General features: G+C 40.4%; 1 protein-coding gene and 1 pseudogene across 1 annotated transcript in view; both read right to left on the bottom strand.

Moving 5' to 3' along the window:
* DIAPH3 (diaphanous related formin 3) overlaps positions 1-15,888 on the bottom strand; it is a 566,408-nt gene that overhangs the window by 108,469 nt on the left and 442,051 nt on the right. The gene's annotated exons all lie outside the window — the stretch shown is intronic.
* Positions 14,329-14,491, bottom strand: LOC120883406 (annotated as a pseudogene).

Here is a 15,888-nt window from a genome sequence, read left to right as displayed (position 1 = left end):
GTGAACGGATTCTTTCCTGTCTGAACCACCATGGAAGCCCTTATTAGTAGTAAGAAGCTGTTATTCGCATTAGTAGTAAGTATGAAAAGTAAGAATATTTTATTGTCTGGTAAAAATAATCGTATTAGCATCAAATGGTATCTCCAGAGTTCAGATTGTATTGTATTACTATTGTATTACGTAGATTTTCAGTTAAGGACAACCAAACCAAGTCAAGAACAAAAACAAATAATCTTAGAGTTAAAAAAATTGTTTATATATGCAGATAAATAAATCTGACTCACTCTAATTTCAGTTCAGTAGTTCAGTCATGTCCAACTCTTTGCGACCCCATGAATCTCAGCACGCCAGGCCTCCTTGCCCATCACCAACTCCCGGAGTTCACTCAGACTCACGTCCATCGAGTCAGTGATGCCATCCAGCCATCTCATCCTTTGCCGTCCCCTTTTCCTCTTGCCACCAATTCCTTCCCGCATCAGAGTCTTTTCCAATGAGTCAACTCTTCTCATGAGGTGGCCAAAGTATTGGAGTTTCAGCATTAGCATCAGTCCTTCCAATGAACACCCAGGATTGATCTTTAGAAGGGACAGGTTGGATCTCCTTGCAGTCCAAGGGACTCTCAAGAGTCTTCTCCAACACTACAGTTCAAAAGAGTCAATTCTTCAGCACTCAGCTTTCCTCACAGTCCAACTCTCACATCCATACATGACCACAGGAAAAACCATAGCCTTGACTAGATGGACCTTAGTCAGCAAAGTAATGTCTCTGCTTTTGAATACGCTATCTAGGTTGGTCATAACTCTTCTTCCAAGGAGTAAGTGTCTTTTAATTTCATGGCTGCAGTCACCATCTGCAGTGATTTTGGAGCCCCCAAAAATAAAGTCTGACACTGTCTCCACTGTTTCCCCATCTATTTCCCAAGAAGTGATGGGACCAGATGCCATGATCTTCGTTTTCTGAATACTGAGCTTTAAGACAACCTTTTCACTCTCCTCTTTCACTTTCATCAACAGGCTTTTTTAGTTCCTTTTCACTTTCTGCCATGGAGGTGGTGTCATCTGCATATCTGAGGTTATTGATATTTCTCCCAGCAATCTTGATTCCAGCTTGTGCTTCTTCCAGCCCAGCGTTTCTCATGATGTACTCTGCATAGAAGTTAAATAAGCAGGGTGACAATATACAGCCTTGAAGTACTCCTTATCCTATTTGGAACCAGTCTGTTGTTCCATGTCCAGTTCTGTTTCCTTCTGACATGCATACAGCTTTCTCACAGAGGCAGGTCAGGTGGTCTGGTATTCCCATCTCTTGAAGAATTTTCCACAGTTTATTGTGATCCACACATCAAAGGCTTAGGCATAGTCAATAAAGCAGAAATAGGTGGTTTTCTGGAACTCTCTTGCTTTTTCCATGATCTAGCGGATGTTGGCAATTGGATCTATGGTTCCTCTGCCTTTTCTAAAACCAGCTTGAACATCAGGAAGTTCATGGTCCACATTATTGCCTGGCTTGGAGAATTCTGAGCATTACTTTACTACCGTGTGCAACGAGTGCAATTGTGCGGTAGTTTGAGCATTCTTTGGCATTGCCTTTCTTTGGGATTGGAATGAAACTGACCTTTTCCAGTCCTGTGGCCACTGCTGAGTTTTCCAAATTTGCTGGCATATTGAGTACAGGACTTTTGCAGTATCATCTTTCAGAATCTGAATTAGCTCAACTGGAATTCCATCACCTCCACTAGCTTTTTTCGTAGTGATGCTTCTTAAGGCCCACATGAATTCACATTCTAGGATGTCTGGCTCTAGGTGAGTGATCACACCACCCTGATTATCTTGGTCGTGAAGATGTTTTTTGTACTGTTCTCCTGTGTATTTTTGCCACCTCTTCTTAATATTTTCTGCTTCTGTTAGGTCCATACCATTTCTGTCCTTTATCAAGCCCATCTTTGCATGAAATGTTCACTTGGTATCTCTAATTTTCTTGAAGAGATCTCTAGTCTTTCCCATTCTGTTGTTTTCCTCTGTTTCTTTGCATTGATTGCTGAGGAAGGCTTTCTTATCTTTTCTTGCTATTCTTTGGAACTCTGTATTCAGATGCTTACATCTTTCCTTTTCTCCTTCGCTTTTCGCCTCTCTTCTTTTCACAGCTATTTGTAAGGCCTCCCCAGACAGTCATTTTGCTTTCTTGCATTTCTTTTCCATGGGGATGGTCTATGATCTCTGTCTCCTCTACAATGTCACGAACCTCCGCCCATAGTTCATCAGGCACTCTATTAGATCTAGTCCCTTAAATCTATTTCTCACTTCCACTGTATAATCATAAGGGATTTGATTTAGGTCATATCAGAATGGTCTAGTGGTTTCCCTTACTCTCTTCAATTTAAGCCTAAATTTGGCAATAAAGAGTTCATGATCTGAGCCACAGTCAGCTCCCAGTCTTGTTTTTGCTGATTGTATAGAGCTTCTCCATCTTTGGCTGCAAAGAATAGAATCAATCTGATTTCGGTGTTGACCATCTGGTGATGTCCATGTGTAGAGTCTTGTGTTGTTGGAAGAGGGTGTTTGCTATGACCAGTGCTTCTATGGCAAAACTCTATCAGCCTTTGCACTACTTCATTCCATATTTCAAGGCCAAATTTGCCTGTTACCCCAGGTGATTCTTGACTTCCTACTTTTGCATTCCAGTCCCCAATAATGAAAAGGATATTTTTGGGGGGTGTTAGTTCTAAAAGGTCTTGTAGGCCTTCATAGAACCGTTCAGCTTCAGGTTCTTCAGCGTTACTGGTTGGGGCATAGGCTTGGATTACCGTTATACTGAATCGTTTGCCTTGGAAACGAACAGAGATCTTTTTGCTGTTTTTGAGACTGAATCCAAATACTGCATTTTGTTGACCATGATGGCTACTCCATTTCTTCTAAGGGATTCCTGCCCACAGTAGTAAATATAATGGTCATCTGAGTTAAATTCACCCATTCCAGTTCCAGTTCATTTTTGTTCGCAGATTCCTAGAATGTCAACGTTTACTCTTGCCATCTCCTGTTTGACCACTTCCAATCTGCCTTGATTCATGGACCTGACATTCCAGGTTCCTATGCAATATTGCTCTTTACAGCATCGGACCTAGCTTCTCTCACCAGTCACATCCATAATTGGGCATTGTTTCTGCTTTGGCTCCATCCCTTCATTCTTTCTGGAGTTATTTCTCCACTGATCTCCAGTAGCATATTGGGCATCTATCGACCTGGGGAGTTCCTCTTTCAGTATCCTATCATTTTGCCTTTTCATACTGTTCATGGGGTTCTCAAGGCAAGAATACTGAAGTGGTTTGCCATTCCCTTCTCTCCTGGACCACATTCTGTCAGACCTCTCCTCCATGACCCGCCCATTTTGGGTGGTCCCATATGGCATGGCTTAGTTTCACTGAGTTAGATAAGGCTGTGCTTCATGTGATCAGACTGACTAACTTTCTGTGATTATTGTTTCAGTGTGTCTGCCGTCTGATTCCCTCTTGCAACACCTACCATCTTACTTGGGTTTCTCTTACCTTGGACGTGGGGTGTCTCTTCACAGCTGCTCCAGCAAAGGGTAGCCCCTGCTCTTTATCTTGGACGAGGGGTATCTCCTTACGGCCGCCCCTCCTGACCTTGAAAGTGGATCTAATTTCACTCTAATTTAGTTCAACCTAACTGTAAAGGACCACGGTCTACACGCCAGAACCAGGAGATTGCACTTCCGTGCAAAGACCGCACAGAAGACTGACCCAGATTTCCTGTGAGCGTCCAGGGGTCTTCGGAGGAGGTATGGGCCGACAGTGCCTGCTGCACGGTCAGGGCACTAAATACAACAGTGCACATGCGAGGCCTTTTGAAGGAGGTCCCCATCATCTTCCTGACACCCACGGTAGTTTGGTCTCAGGTCAAAGAACAGGGAAGGAACACAGCCTTCTCTGCCAACAGAAAATTGGATTAAAAATCTACTGAGCATGGCCCCGCCCACCAGGACAAGACCCAGTTTCTCTCTTAAGTCAGTCACTCCCATCAGGAAGCTTCCATATCCTTCTCCATCAAGGGCACAGAAAAAGAAAACCACAATCACAGAAAACTAATCAAACTGACCAACCAATCACAGTCTTATCTAACTCAATGAAACTATAAGCCACGGCCACCCAAAACAGACAGGAGATGGTAGAGAGTTCTGACAAAATGTGGTCCCCTGGAGAAGGGAATGGCAAAACACTTCGGTATTTTTGCCTTGAGAACCCTATGAACAGTATGAAAACGCAAAATAATATGACACTGAAAGATGAACTCCCAAGGTGGATAGGTGCCCAATATGCTGCGGGAGAAGAGTAGAGAAATGACTCCAGAAAGAATGAAGAGACAGAGCCAAAGCAGAAACAACGTGCAGCTGTGGATATAAAAGGTGGTGGAAGTAAAGGCCGATGCTGTAGGAACAATATTGCATAGGAACCTGGAATGGTAGGTCCGTGCTGCTGCTGCTGCTGCTATGTCACTTCAGTCATGTCTGACTCTGTGTGACCTCATAGACGGCAGCCCACCAGGCTCCCCGGTCCCTGGGATTCTCTAGGCAAGAACACTGGAGTGGGTTTCCATTTCCTTCTCCAATGCATGAAAGTGAAAAGTGAAAGTGAAGTCACTCAGTCGTGTCTGACTCTTCCCGACCCCATGGACTGCAGCCCACCAGGCTCCTCTGTCCATGGGATTCTCCAGGCAAGAGGACTGGAGTGGGGTGCCACTGCCTTCTACTTTAGGTCCATGAATCAAGGCAAATTGGAAGTGATCAAACAGGAGATGGCAAGAGTGACCACTGACATATTACGAATCAATGAACTAAAATGGACTGGAATGGGTGAATTCAGCTCAGATGACCATTACATCTACTACTGTGGGCAAGAATCCCTTAGAAGAAATGGAGCAGCCCTCATAGTCAACAAGAGAGGCCAAAATGCAGTACTTGGGTGCAGTCTCAAAAACGACAGAATGATCTCTGTTGGTTTTCAAAGCAAATCATTCAATATCACAGCACCCCAAGTCTATGCCCCAAACACTAAGGACAAAGAAGCTTAAGTTGAACGGTTCTATGAAAACCGACAAGACCTTCTAGAACTAAGTCCCCCAAAAGATGTCCTTTTCTTCACAGTGGACTAGAATGCAAAAGCAGGAAGTCAAGAAATACCTGGAATAACAGGCAAATTTGGCCTTGGAGTACAGAATGAAACAGGAAAGGCTAATAAAGAGTTTTGTGAAGAGAACGCACTGGTCATAGAAAACACCCTCTTCCAACAACACAAGAGATGACTCTACACACAGGCATCACCAGATGGTCAATATCAAATCAGACTGATTGTATTCTTTGCAGCCAAAGATGGAGAAGCTCTATACAGTCAGCAAAAACAAGATCGGGAGCTGACTGTGACTTAGATCATGAACTCCTTATCGCCAAATTCAGACTGAAATTGAAAAAGGAGAAAACCAATAGACCACTCAGTTCCATTCACTTCAGCTGAGTTCAGTTTAGTCGCTCAGCTGTGTCCAACTCTTTGTGACCCCATGTGCAGAGTTCTGACAAAATGTGGTCCACTGGAGAAGGGAATGGCAAACCACTTCAGTATTCTTGACTTAAGAACCCCATGAACAGTATGAAAAGGCAAAAAGATAGACCATTCAGGAATGACCTAAATTAAATCCCTTACGATTATACAGTGGAAGTGACAAGATTCAAGGGATGAGATCTGATAGACAGAGTGCCTGAAAACTATGGATGGAGGTTCATGACACTGTACTGGAGGCACTGATCAAGACCATCCTCAAGAAAAAGAAATGCAAAAAAGAAAAATGGTTTTCTGAGGAGGTGTTACAAATAGCTGAGAAAGGAAAAGAAGCTAAAGCAAAGGAGAAAAGATATACCCATCTGAATGCAGAGGTCCAAAGAATAGCAAGGAGAGATACAAAAGCCTTCCTCAGTGATCAATGCAAAGAAATAGAAAATAACATTACAAAAGGAAAGACTAGAGATTGCTTCAAGAAAACTAGTGATACCAAGCGAACATTTCATGCAAAGATGGGCACAGTAAAGGACAGAAACGGTATGGACCAAACAGAACCAAAAGATATTAAGAAAAGGTGGCAAGAATACACAGGAGAAATATACAAAAAAGATCTTCATGACCCAGATAACCATGATGGTGTGATCACTCACCTAGAGCTAGACATCCTGGAATGTGAAGTCAAGTGGGCCTTACACACTTAGGAAGAATCATTATGAACAAAGCTAGTGGAGGTGATGGAATTCCAGTTGAGCTATTTCAATCCTAAAGGATGATGCTGTGAAAGTGTTGCACTCAATATGCCAGCAAATTTGGAAAACTCAACAGCGGCCACAGGATTGGAAAAGGTCAGTTTTCATTCCAACCCCAAGAAAGGCAATGCAAAAGAATGCTCAAACTACCACACAATTGCACTCATTGCACAGGCTAGTAAAATAATGTTCAAAATTCTCCAAGCCAGGCTTCGGCAATATGTTAACTGTGAACTTCCTGATGTTCAACTGGTTTTAGAAAAGGCAGAGGAACCAGAGATCAAATTGCCAACATCCGCTGGATCATTGAAAAAGCAAGAGAGATCCAGAAAAACATCTACTGCTACTTCACTGACTATGCCTAAGCTGCTGTGTGGATCACAAGAAACTGTGGAAAATTCTGAAAGAGATGGGAATACCAGACCACCTGACCTGCCTCTTGAGAAATCTACATGCAGGTCAGGAAGCAACAGTTAGCACTGGACATGGAACAACAGACTGGTTCCAAATAGGAAAAGGAGTGCGTCAAGGCTGTATATTGTCACCCTACTTATTTAACTTCTACGCAGAGTACATCATGAGAAACGCTGGGCTGGAAGAAGCACAAGCTGGAATCAAGATTGCTGGGAGAAATATCAATAACCTCAGATGTGCAAATGACACCACACTTAAGGCAGAAAGCAAAGAAGAACTAAAGAGCCTCTTGATGAAAGTAAAAGAGGAGAGTGAATAAGCCGGCTTACATTCAGAAAACATTCAGAAAATGAAGATCATTGTATCTGGTCCCATCACTTCATGGGAAATAGATGGGAAAACAGTGGAAACAGTGTCAGACTTTATTTTTCCGGGCTCCAAAATCACTACTGATGGTGACTGCAGCCATGAAATTACAAGACGCTTCCTCCTTGGAAGAAAAGTTATGACCAACCTAGAAAGGATATTAAAAAGCAGAGACATTACTTTTTAGACAACAAAGGTCCATCTAGTTAAGGCTATGGTTTTTTTTCAGTAGTCACGTATGGATGTGAGAGCTGGACAATAAATAAAGCTGAGCTCCGAAGAATTGATGCTTTTGAACTGTGTTGTTGGAGAAGACTCTTGAAATCCCTTAGATTGCAAGGAGATCCAACCAGTCCATCCTAAAGGAAATCAGTCCTGAATATTCACTGGAAAGACTGATGCTGAAGCTGAAACTCCAATACTTTGGCCACCAGATGCGAAGAGCTGACTCATTTGAAAAGACCCTGATGCTGGTAAAAGTTGAAGGCGGGAGGAAAAGTGGATGACAGAGGATGAGATGGCTGGATGGTATCACTGACTCAATGGACACGAGTTTGGGTAGACTCCGGGAGTTAGTGATGGACAGGGAGGCCTGGCGTGCTGCAGTCCATGGGGTTGCAAAGAGTTGGACACGACTGAGCGACTGAACTGAACTGAACTGAAACTCAAGAGAAAATCCGTCAGTTGCTTTTTCCAATTTACTCTGTCACAAAACAGGAAGTAGACAGCACCTCTGTCTGCACCTTATCTGTCCACTCTAAATCATTTCTGAGTGCATCTTCTACTCTAGAAAAAGCAATCTGACTCCATTCAAGGACAGGCAGTTTATTGAAGTGACTTAGAGAATGGAGTTTGCTGCCAACAGATCTGGGTTGAATTCCTAGCTCTGCCATTTATCAGCTTCATGATTTGGGGCAAGGATTACTTAACATTTTTGAGAATTTGAATGGGACAATGTAAACAATGCACTCAAGAATGTTTAACACACAGTATATGGTCAAATACTGGCTTCTTTATTCTTTATGGAATCTTATTCTTTCTAAAAAGATTCTCACTCACCTTACCCCTCATGCCTGGGGCAATCTCTTCTCTCTGTCGCTACCATTCAGGAGTTAGCATCTTGCAGACAGAAGTCCTGAGTTTGAATCCTGGCTCTGCCACTCAGTAGTTACAATTAACTGCAAAGAACACTTTCGATATTAAACATAGCACACTGCCAATGAAAATTAAACTATCTGCTTACAGAAAAACATGCTTAAACTTGAACAAGTGAGAAGTTCCAGAGTAGGGCAGGTCCCAGACATCTTAGTGTCAATTATTAATGATCAGTCTTGTCAAACCAAATCTTAAATATCTTCTACTATCAACTGCCCAACTGACTTAATGATTACTATTTATTCGAACTGTTGCTCTGTATTAGACTTTGTTGAGAATCCTTCATGCACCATCTGATACAAATTTTTACAACAAATCAAGGTAAGAACCATCAAAATCACATTTTATAGATGAGAAAACTGAGGAACAAGGAGCAAATAACTTGCTCAAGGTTACTTAGCTAGTTAAAGGCAGCTGGCACTCTTAATCTCTGTTCTATGTAGCCACAGTGAGTGTCAGGACATCCATTGACCAATGAACTAGAGACAGTGCACAACTTTTGTGTTTATATGCTTATACATCCTGTGCTGTTCACACAGCTCATGCTACATACATATTCTCCGTAGACTTAAAACCACATAAGAGTCAGATTCAGCACTTATTTTCAACTATTTACAAGTCATGAACTTGATTCAATAACACACAACATTTAAGCACTAAATAAATGTTCACTGATAATGAAGAAAATGTGCATGGCCACGGCAAAGTCAAGGTAGCATCACATGCATGCTAGGAATAATTTGCAATAAAATTTTAAAACATTAAAACTTAATGAGCACAGTCTCAATTAGGAAATAGAAAATCTGCTCATTAAACTTGCAGATGATACTTATTTGGGCAGGAGTTAAACACTTTAGAAGGAAGAAACAATTTTAAAATGACCTTGATAGATTAGAGTAATAGTTCATCAAAAACAGATGAACTTCAATAAAGAGAAGAACAAAACAGCATATTTAAGAACCAAAAGCATACCACACAGATAAAAATGGGAGTGAGTAGCTGGGCACATTGATGGGGGGCAGGGGGCAAGGCACAGAGGAAACCACCTGACTATCTGTGGGCAATATGGACTAGTCTTCTATCTATGCATCACAACCCTGGATGAGCACCGGAACCACTAGGAAAGGTTTCAAAACTATTGTTCCAGGCTCCATCAGGGACTAATTAAATCAGAATCTGTGGAGATAAGCTTCCATGTTGGTTACATTTAGAAACTCTCTAGGTGTGTTTAATGTGGTCAAGGTTCAGAATAACCAGAAATTATAACCAATCATATCCTTTATATTTATATGAAGAAATTGATGAAAATAATAACACAGCTACTATGTGTGATCAGATAATGAGCTATAAAGAGAAACTATTTAATTAAAAAATCTAATATTAATCAGTGATGGTTCCAAAAATTCAAGAAACAAAAAACAGCTTAAGATCTGTGTTTCTCCAAGTATGGTTCCTTGGATGAGCAGCCTCTGGGGCTTTATGAGAAATGCAAATTCTCATGCCTACCACAAACCTGAATTCATAACTCTGTGGTGGACCTAGCAACCTGGGTTTGGATAAGCCCCTCGAGGGTTTCTGATGGATTCTGAAGTTAAGAATTATAGCTCTAAGCTAAGAGGCCAACTTGCATCTCTTTTCTTACATCATCTGTTTTCTGTTATAATTACAGGATTGTTCTGTGCTTTCTTTTCTAAGTCACCTCCTAGAAGTAAAGTATATTATAAATTAAAAAATTAATGTTTTAGCAAAGTAATCATATTCAGAATTGCCTTCCTTATTGAAATATCTTTTATTAAATGGATTCATGTGATAAACTCAGTGAAAAATAATCTGTTAAAATTGTGGCCAAAGTTGTGCAGGGGAAAAGTTTGCTGGTTGGCTCAGTTTCTTTACCTTTCAGCGGGCTCTGCTGATATCAAGTAGACCCAGATTAGTCACAAGAATCTACACAGATCTATTAGCTGCTGCCTAATAACCCAAATCCCCCAGGGAAGGATGTGTGAGTCTACCTGAGATCCTAGCTTTCCCTTCACCAGTCATTGCCACTGGGGTTTAGGTCTGTCTGTGATTTCCATCTGTCTATCTCTACCTCATTGCTCCAATAAAACAGGAGTTGGTTATATGTATTGTTATTAATAACCAAAATGTAAAAATAAAACCTACTCCAGCACTAGCAGCATTGAAAAATCATCACAAATAAACAGTAATAATAACTGCTCCTAGTTGAGAAAATAAGACAGAAGAGATAGCATTAAATTTTATAGTTTTTCCTTAATGGATAACATAGTTTGATAAGAAATACTGAGAAAGTTTCTCTCCTTCCCACTGTTTCTGATCTCCCTGTCCCTCATATTTTCTAAAATATAATAAGAAAAAAGAAGAAACAATTTCATTGCTAATTAAGTATGCAAAATAATGAGACAGCATTTTGTCTAACTGTTTTGAAAAAATGTTAAATGCATCTAGTGCTGGTGAGGGTATGTAGAGTGGACAAGTCACTAGATGCCGGCAGGAGTATATATTCATATAATCCCTTCATCCATCGCACATCACTGTGGCAATATGTATAATAAAGCCTTAAAGTTGTTAATGTCTCTTAACTTATCCTGAATAAACTGCTGTTTATTATAATGATCAGAATTTTGTTAAAGGTGAAACTCTAAAGAAGCTGCTCAAGTATGTATGGCCCATCCTTACTATGGGGGTAGTCCAATATGACATTTCACAAATAAGGAAGCAGGGTAAGTGATGAACTTGTCAAGGCATATTTAGTGAACTACGTATTTTTCCTCCTTCTATGAATTTAGAAAAGGCAGAGGAACCAGAGATCAAGTTGTTAACATCTGCTGGATCATCAAAAAAGCAAGAGAGTTTCAGAAAACCGTCTATTTCTGCTTTATTGACTATGCCAAAGCCTTTGACTGTGTGGATCACAATAAACTATGGAAAATTCTGAAAGAGATGGGAATACCAGACCACCTGACCTGCCTCTTCAGAAACCTGTATGCAGGTCAGGAAGCAACAGTTAGAACTGGACATGGAACAACAGACTGGTTCCAAATTGGAAAAGGAGTATGTCAAGGCTGTATATTGTCACCCTGCTTATTTAACTTATATGCAGAGTACATCATAAGAAATACTGGGCTGGATGAAGCACAAACTGGAGTCAAGACTGCCAGGAGAAATATCATTAACCTCAGATATGCAGATGACACCACACTTACGGCAGAAAGCAAGGAAGAACTAAAGAGCCTGTTGATGAAAGTGAAAGAGGAGAGTGAAAAGGTTGGCTTAAAGCTCAACATTCAGAAAACTAAGATCATGGCATCTGGTCCCATCACTTCATGGCAAAGAGATGGAGAAACAGTAGAACTGTGGCTGACTTTATTTTTCTGGGCTCCAAAATCACTGCAGATGGTGATTGCAGCATGAAATTAAAAGATGCTTGCTCCTTGGAAGGAAAGTTATGACCAACCTAGACAGCATATTAAAAAGCAGAGACATTTTTGCCAACAAAGGTCCGTCTGGTCAAAGCTGTGGTTTGTCCAGTAGTCATGTATGGATGTGAGAGTTGGACTATAAAGAATGCTGAGCACTGAGGAACTGATGCTTTTCAACTGTGATGCTGGAGAAGATTCTTGAGAGTCCTTTGGAGTGCTAGGAGTTCCAACCAGTCCATCCTATAGGAAATCAGTCCTTGGTGTTCATTGGAAGGACTAATGCTGAAGCTGAAACTCCAATACTTTGACCACTTGATGTGAAGAACTGACTCACTGGAAAAGACCCTGATGCTGGGAAAGATTGAGGGCGGGAGGAGAAGGGGAAGACAGAGGATGAGATGGTTGGATGGCATCACTGACTCAATGGACATGGGTTTGAGTAAACTCCGGGAGTTGGCAATGGGCAGGGAGGCCTGGTATGCTGCAGTTCATGGAGTCGCAAAGAGTTGGACACAACTGAGCGACTGAACTGAAAGGTTAGAATCATCATTTAAAAAGTAAGAGTATACATACGTATACCTACGGTGATTCATACCAATGTTTGGCAGAAACCAACACAATAATGAAAAGCAATTATCTTTCAATTGAAAATAAATAATGTAAAAAAAAAGTAGCTTTTATTTAATGTTAAGTTTATTCATTTAAAACTATCTTAATATGCTAAAATTTGACCTTGCAAGATATAGTTTTTTTGTGACAAATAAATGAAAATAATGTTCTAGAAGAAATGTATACATTTATTCACTTAATCTGGTTCTAACTCATCAATAATAGAATCACGTGCATTGCACTGAGTTTTTTCTATGGTAATACACTATTCAAAAGTATTTTATAAAAAAAAGTTACTCAAATTTTATAAAATTAAATCTAAGTGCATTGTAAGTTTGTTACTTTGAGAGTTCACCTCTGATACAGGTTTGTGAGTTACAAATTGAGGACAATGTTTTATAGCAACAGTTTACACACTTGGCAAGATCCTGATTTTTTAACATGTACTGATCAGACCTGTCATATAAGGTCTCTCACTCAAAGATCTCAGTGATGTGGAATATTATATTACTATAAAGTAACATAGTCTTGCCTTTAATGGGCAGTTTGACATAAGTGTTATGATGGAGTTCTAAGCTGTATCAAAATCTATTTATTCTCAATATGAAAAACACCTACAAGCCAATAGAAAAATATGCAAAAGACTCAGATAGGCACTTCACACAATGAGATATTATGTGAAAAATATTATGTAAAAAGCCAAAGGAACATGGAATAGTATTTATGTTACTCATGAGGGAAATGCAAAGTGAAACCACAATGAGATATCTCAATTCAACCAGAATTATTGAAATGAATTCTCATACACTGTTGATGAAAGTATAAACTGGTACAATCATTTTGGAAATTTGTTGGGCAGTATTCACTAAAGCTGAACATATGCTTATTCAGTGAACTACACGCCTACATATATTTCTGACAGATCTAGAAGCAGAAGACATCTACAAGGATGTTCTTAACAGTACTATTTATAATACCCCAATTCTAGAAACAATATAAATATCTACCAACAAAAGAACTAACATTCATATATTCAGGGTGGAATACTAAATAATCATTAGAATAAACAAATTATAACCACATACAACAATATGGATACAAAATGTAAGACTGTATTCATAAAAAAAGAGACAAGAGTAAGCCTGGTTACTGCTGTCACAGTCAGGACAAGGGTGGGATGTGAGGTTATGAACTGGAGGAAGGAGCTGGAAGGGGCTCCTTTCCTGATCGAGGTATTGGTTACACAGGTAAGTCACTTTATGAGCATTCATCAAGCCAGATGCTCAGAAGTGTGTAGTTGTAGTTTTATACATGTTATTCTTCTATATAAAGTATATATCTAAAATGAGGCAAGAACTCTAAGGCTTCCCTGGTGAGTCAGCAGTAAAGAATCCAGTTGCAATGCAGGAGATGTGGGTTCAGTCTCTGGTTTAGGGAAGATGCCCTGGAGAAGAAAATGGCAACCCACTCTAGCATTCTTGCCTGGGAAATTCCATGGGGAGAGGAGCCTTCGGGGCTATAGTCCATGGGGTTGCAAGAGTCAGACACAACTAAACCACCACCACCACTACCACACCATCACCAAGAAAGTTACAAGTGTCAGTCGCTCAGTCATATCCAACTCTTTGCAACCCCATGGCCTATGACACCAGGTTCCTCTGTCCATGGGATTCTCCAGGTATCCAACTCTTTGTAACCCCATGGCCTATAACACCAGGTTCCTCTGTCCATGGGATTCTCCAGGTATCCAACTCTTTGCAACCCCATGGCCTATAACACCAGGTTCCTCTGTCCATGGGATTCTCCAGGTATCCAACTCTTTGCAACCCCATGGCCTATAACACCAGGTTCCTCTGTCCATGGGATTCTCCAGGCAAGAATACTGGAGTGGGCTGCCATGCCCTCCAGGGGATCTTCCTGACCCAGGCAGGTCTCCTGCATTGCAGGCAGATTCTTTACCATTGTGAGCCAGCAGGGAAGCCTACCACCATCTAGAAGTATAAGAGAATAAGAAAGGTTTAAATAAATAAAATAATACTTCCCAGTGCAGTGCAATGCACAGTGCCAAGTACCTTAGTGACACTGAGAGAGGTTTTGCTGAAGCAACAATCTATATTTACAGTCTTTAATGCCTGATTTTGGCATAAGATCAGATACTACACTTGATCTTAGCCAAAAGGCCCAGAAATAATAACTGAATCACTTTACTGTACATCTGAAACCAACAAAAACATGGTAAACCAACACTACTCCAATAAAATTGTTAAAAAAAGTTTTAAATAATAAAAATAATTTTATTAAAAAAAAAAGAATGTAGAAATAGTAGATGGTATTTCTTGAAAGAGGACATTGACAGAGTTAAAGAAGATCTCTACAAAGAGTTTCTAGATAGGACTACAGATCTGTCTAGAAGAGGAACACATGAGTACAAATCACACTTCTCAAAAGAGACAGGCACGGAGGCAGGAGTACAGAGACCACCACAGCGAGGGCTTAGCAGCAGGGCAGGAGAACTCACCACAAATGCTGAAAAACAGTGCCTTCCAAACCTTCCCTTTTCCTGGCTTTAAAATAAAAGAATATGTGGAAGACAGTGTTACTTTCTAGGAAAATCCCAAGTTGCTACAACATAGCACCCAGTTCCTGACTCTGTCTGCTTCATTCTGTTACTGCACATGTCTCTCTCACCGGCAGCAGTTCATGTCTTTTTGTATTTAGGTGAGCAAAGGAAATGCGGATCAGTGAACAAAGAGGTAAGAGGTTAATATCAGTAGAGTGGAGAGTAACAGGCTTTGTCCAGTTTCCAGCAAGTGAGTAGCAAACAGGGAGAGCAATGTTTAGGACATGATGAGAACCCTGAGACGTATTAGAAAGGACAATACTGCCAGTGGTGCAAGTGTGGTGTGGACCCAGGGGCGCTCTCAGGAGGAGGTGCTTTTCTCTGCCTGGAGACTCTACTGGTTACCTCTCCACGCACCATGCCCTTCACTGACTTGTGCCTGCACGTTCAAAGACAGCTGATCATCATCATTTGAGAAGCTGCCTCGTGACAGGTCACCATGAATTTTAAAAGACCCTTTTCTCTTTTTTCTCCTCCTCTGAGACATGAGAAAGACTAAGAAAATGGGATGGAATTATACTTGTCACCCAATGATAAAATATACTTTGGATTAAATAAAACTCTGCTCACAGTTTATCAAACATCAGCTTAAGGACCCCTTAGCCTAACTATATTAACAAGAAAGATAAAAGGACTAATAATAAAAGTCTCCTGGTTGTATCTTATATTTGTAGCCTTGATATTCTACACATCTTGAGTTATTAACTTGTCAGAATCAAAGTATAAAATGTTACTAACATTTTAAATGCTCAATCTAAACAGTGTTTACTGGTTTATCTGTCAATATGGATATATTGGTAAATAAGAATTTTGTTTTTATTTGCATATCATATTAGCACTTTTCTGCTACATATGTGCTTTAATGGAAAAAATATATGCATATAGTTTAATAGGCCCAATTATATTTCAAAATAAAAAAAATTGCCAGAATCTTTTAACCTTGAAGCTACTATAATGGACTGAGTGGGG

This window comes from Oryx dammah, unplaced genomic scaffold (assembly GCF_014754425.2).
Source record: "Oryx dammah isolate SB20612 unplaced genomic scaffold, SCBI_Odam_1.1 HiC_scaffold_24, whole genome shotgun sequence".
NCBI lineage: Eukaryota > Metazoa > Chordata > Mammalia > Artiodactyla > Bovidae > Oryx > Oryx dammah.
The sequence above is the reverse complement of the archived record's forward strand: the minus strand, read 5'-3'. Positions and strand labels throughout refer to the sequence as shown.